The sequence below is a fragment of the Anopheles stephensi genome, unplaced genomic scaffold (genome assembly GCF_013141755.1).
Source record: "Anopheles stephensi strain Indian unplaced genomic scaffold, UCI_ANSTEP_V1.0 ucontig217, whole genome shotgun sequence".
Lineage (NCBI taxonomy): Eukaryota > Metazoa > Arthropoda > Insecta > Diptera > Culicidae > Anopheles > Anopheles stephensi.
The window spans coordinates 20,001-25,000 of NW_023405144.1; the positions used below are offsets into that span (position 1 = coordinate 20,001).

The 5,000-nt window shown below is 45.6% G+C and overlaps 1 non-coding gene across 1 annotated transcript; it reads left to right on the plus strand.

Annotated features, from left to right (window-relative positions):
• Positions 1-4,571: 4,571 nt before the first annotated feature.
• Positions 4,572-4,729, plus strand: LOC118516007. Its single transcript, XR_004907593.1, has one exon. It is a non-coding gene; the product is annotated as a 5.8S ribosomal RNA (ribosomal RNA).
• Positions 4,730-5,000: the final 271 nt, after the last annotated feature.

A 5,000-nucleotide genomic window follows, 5' to 3' on the forward strand; every position in this document is an offset into this window, starting at 1 on the left:
CTGGCCATAGGCCATAGGGCACCGAACGGCCAACTTTTGGTCCGGGGGTGAAATTTTTTTTCACGAGATTTTGATGAAAATGGCTTCGGAACGCGTTTCTAATAATGAAAAGTGAAACCAAACAGTATTTGCGAAGAAAAAATTGTCCTATGAAAAAATCACTTTTTCTTAGGGTCACGGGTCAAAAATTTTCTAAGTCCCAAAAAATCACTTATTCTCGAATATCTCGAAAACTACGTATCGGACAGGGGTCAACCAAGGTGTTTTAGAAAGGTCTTTACAAGCTCTATTTAATGAGCCATAGCGACTTTCAAGTGATTTTTTGACACTTTTTCGCATATCGGCATCCTTGGTTCCCATACTGGCCATAGGCCATAGGGCACCGAACGGCCAACTTTTGGTCCGGGGGTGAAATTTTTTTTTCACGAGATTTTGATGAAAATGGCTTCGGAACGCGTTTCTAATAATGAAAAGTGAAACCAAACAGTATTTGCGAAGAAAAAATTGTCCTATGAAAAAATCACTTTTTCTTAGGGTACGGGTCAAAAATTTTCTAAGTCCCAAAAAATCACTTATTCTCGAATATCTCGAAAACTACGTATCGGACAGGGGTCAACCAAGGTGTTTTAGAAAGGTCTTTACAAGCTCTATTTAATGAGCCATAGCGACTTTCAAGTGATTTTTTGACACTTTTTCGCATATCGGCATCCTTGGTTCCCATACTGGCCATAGGCCATAGGGCACCGAACGGCCAACTTTTGGTCCGGGGGTGAAATTTTTTTTCACGAGATTTTGATGAAAATGGCTTCGGAACGCGTTTCTAATAATGAAAAGTGAAACCAAACAGTATTTGCGAAGAAAAAATTGTCCTATGAAAAAATCACTTTTTCTTAGGGTACGGGTCAAAAATTTTCTAAGTCCCAAAAAATCACTTATTCTCGAATATCTCGAAAACTACGTATCGGACAGGGGTCAACCAAGGTGTTTTAGAAAGGTCTTTACAAGCTCTATTTAATGAGCCATAGCGACTTTCAAGTGATTTTTTGACACTTTTTCGCATATCGGCATCCTTGGTTCCCATACTGGCCATAGGCCATAGGGCACCGAACGGCCAACTTTTGGTCCGGGGGTGAAATTTTTTTTTCACGAGATTTTGATGAAAATGGCTTCGGAACGCGTTTCTAATAATGAAAAGTGAAACCAAACAGTATTTGCGAAGAAAAAATTGTCCTATGAAAAAATCACTTTTCTTAGGGTACGGGTCAAAAATTTTCTAAGTCCCAAAAAATCACATTATTCTCGAATATCTCGAAAACTACGTATCGGACAGGGGTCAACCAAGGTGTTTTAGAAAGGTCTTTACAAGCTCTATTTAATGAGCCATAGCGACTTTCAAGTGATTTTTTGACACTTTTTCGCATATCGGCATCCTTGGTTCCCATACTGGCCATAGGCCATAGGGCACCGAACGGCCAACTTTTGGTCCGGGGGTGAAATTTTTTTTTCACGAGATTTTGATGAAAATGGCTTCGGAACGCGTTTCTAATAATGAAAAGTGAAACCAAACAGTATTTGCGAAGAAAAAATTGTCCTATGAAAAAATCACTTTTTCTTAGGGTACGGGTCAAAAATTTTCTAAGTCCCAAAAAATCACATTTTCTCGAATATCTCGAAAACTACTTATCGGACAGGGGTCAACCAAGGTGTTTTAGAAAGGTCTCAACAAGCTCTAAATAATGGGCCATAGCGACTTTTTAGTGATTTTTTGACAAATTTTGTCATATCGGCATCCCGAGTTCCCATACTGGCCATAGGCCATGGGGCCCCGAACGAAAAAATTTTGGTCCGAGGGTCAAAATTTTTTTTCTCATAAATTTGTTCAAAACGCCGTCGGAACGCGCCTTAGATCATGAAAAGTGAAAAGAAACAGTATTTTGCAAAAGTTGGGGTGGCCTATGACTTACATGGCCACGTCCTAGGTCCGAGTTCCCGAGGTCGTGTTCTTCAGTGGCGGAAAAAAAATGGCCACTTGTGGGAGATGCAAAATGTTCATTTTGTATTATAGGGGACACACTATCGAAGCGAAAATTTCAGAAATGGCCTAAAACGTGAAGAAATGATGGGGTATGTACGAAAAGAAGGTTTTTATGGTCAAACGGTGAAAATTTTTTTTTATGAAAAATTTTGGTCTCCCACCGTTCATGAATTTCTAGGACCAAAAATCGAAAAATTTGAAAACTTCACGATCGAAAGGGAAACGCATATGTGGTGTTCCTAGGTGTGTACGGTGTACGAAAAACGGGTTCACGATGAGATATCAGGCAAATAAGTGGACCTAAAGTGAGTTATACGGGTAAGACGAGGTGTCCAAAGACCGAAATAGGGGTACCAACTGAGAACGAAATGAAGGTCCCCGAAGTCGCCATACAAGTTATAGGAGGTGTCCAAAGTACGAAAAGAGTTCCATATTCGGCTGTTCCTACTATATGGTTCCCTGATTGCTGCTCCAAGGAGTAGTGAGGAAGTGTCCAAAGGTCTGTTGGGGGTATCGAGGTGATACCCTCGACGGACAATATGCACGAAAAGTGGTTCGATGATCTATCCTGTAGGTCGTACGGCAGCCATACCCGGCTGGAAGTACCGCGGTAATTCCGCAATAAAACGTTCGCCAGACGAACAAACAAATTGAATTAGCTCATCGTAGTGTACGGAAACGAAACGAAAATGTAAGGTGATTAGGGATCCGGGAGCAATCTCGCGATCCCATGGTTCGGTGTAAGAAATGATACGAAGTGTTCATAAGTCTCCTCTGGAGGCAGAACCATCGTAGCAAAGTTCGGGAACCCAAGGGTCACAAAAACTCGTAGGACGATATCCACGAATAATCGGGGACTTGTGGGACTTACCGTGCCCCTGACAAGTCAACTACACCTTAACTGGTGATGGTCGTCCTACGGGACCTGCGGGGAGCAAAAGGAGTCAGAAACAATCGTAGGACGATATCCACGAATAATCGGGGCTTGTGGGGACTACCGTGCCCTGACAAGTCAACTACACCTTAACTGGTGATGGTCGTCCTACGGGGACCTTCAGGAGCCGCAGTAAGTCGCAGGTCGTATTGCGAGCCTTGATAGTCCTGTTGGGGCGTGCGGGTGTAATGCCGTCGGTACGTCAAATGTTTGGTGTACGATGTACATCGATAATCTGACATCCTCCTGAACAACCTTTGCTCGTGTGTTATTTGGCGCTTGTGGGAGTCGGTGGACTTGCCGCCAGGTCCAATGAGAGTGGTCACAACCAAAGATTGTGTCACCTGATGAACGTAGAAAGAGAGTCTGCGGGACTGGGTGCCCTGGTAGACAAAAAATAGCGAACAAGCAATTGACGAAGACGAATTCTGGTTGATCCTACCAGTAATATACGCTTGTCTCAAAGGTTAAGCCATGCATGTCTAAGTACCAACATAAATGAAATGTGAAACCGCATAAGGCTCAGTACAACAGCCAATAATTCACAAGATCATCCACCCATCAGTTACTTGGATAACTGTGGGAAAAGCCAGAGCTAATACATGCAACATGCCGGGACCGCTGTCCGCTTGCGGGCGGTGGAACTGGTGCACTTATTAGTAAAACCAATCGCCTCCGGGCGGCTTGAGTTGAAGTCTGGATAAGGATGCCGATCGTATGGTCGCTTGACCGACGACAGATCTTGCAAATGTCTGCCCTATCAACTATTGATGGTAGTGTAGAGGACTACCATGGTTGCGACGGGTAACGGGGAATCAGGGTTCGATTCCGGAGAGGGAGCCTGAGAAATGGCTACCACATCCAAGGAAGGCAGCAGGCGCGTAAATTACCCAATCCCGGCACGGGGAGGTAGTGACGAGAAATAACAATATGGACCTCTCTAACGATGGTCCATAATTGGAATGAATTGAGCATAAATCCTTCAAAAGGATCAAGTGGAGGGCAAGTCTGGTGCCACAGCGGCGCAGGTCAGTAAAGACGCACACTTTGGCAGTACCGGGTACCTTATACACTGACTGATTGTCGTGTCACAACGGGGTGATCGACAGTCGCACTTTGGCGTGCTCGGCTCCGCAACCGTCGGGGCCGTGGGCGCCTGCAGTGTGGTACTAGGGAACCAGAGTTGTGTGTTGGTTTGTGTATAATGGACATATCATTACCGCATCAACAAGTCCGGAGTGAGGTTGCCAAACGCATCGTCGGCAACAATATGCTGACGCGCACGCTACAACCACAAGATGGTGTAGCACACTTGGTAGAGTTGAGCGAAAGCAACTCTTTCAAAGGGATACACATACCACTGCCTCGGCGAAGGTCAGTAAAGATGCACACTTTGGTAGTACCGGGTACCTTATACACTGACTGATTGTCGTGTCACAACGGGGTGATCGACAGTCGCACTTTGGCGTGCTCGGCTCCGCAACCGTCGGGGCCGTGGGCGCCTGCAGTGTGGTACTAGGGAACCAGAGTTGTGTGTTGGTATGTGTATAATGGATGGATGGACTTCGGTTCCATTCATCAACTAGTTCGGTGTGTACGTTAAACCCTAGGCAGGGGATCACTCGGCTCATGGATCGATGAAGACCGCAGCTAAATGCGCGTCAGAATGTGAACTGCAGGACACATGAACATCGACACGTTGAACGCATATGGCGCATCGGACGACTCAACCCGACCGATGCACACATCCTTGAGTGCCTACCAAGTTATCTCAACACTCTAACCAAACTGACCGTCCTGACCCCATCATAGGGGGGTAGGCTGTCGCAGCATGGCGTGCTCGGATCCGCATCCTTGTCGGGACCGTGGGCGCTGAAAGTGAGAGTGCTAACACAGAGAGACATACGAGGTATGGTACACAAACCTAAACACACACACACACATGTGAGCATGGGTGAAGAGCGAGCGCGCGTCAAGTCGCACGGTTCGACCTCTAGTATCAACCAACGGATGTATCCACCACAGCATATA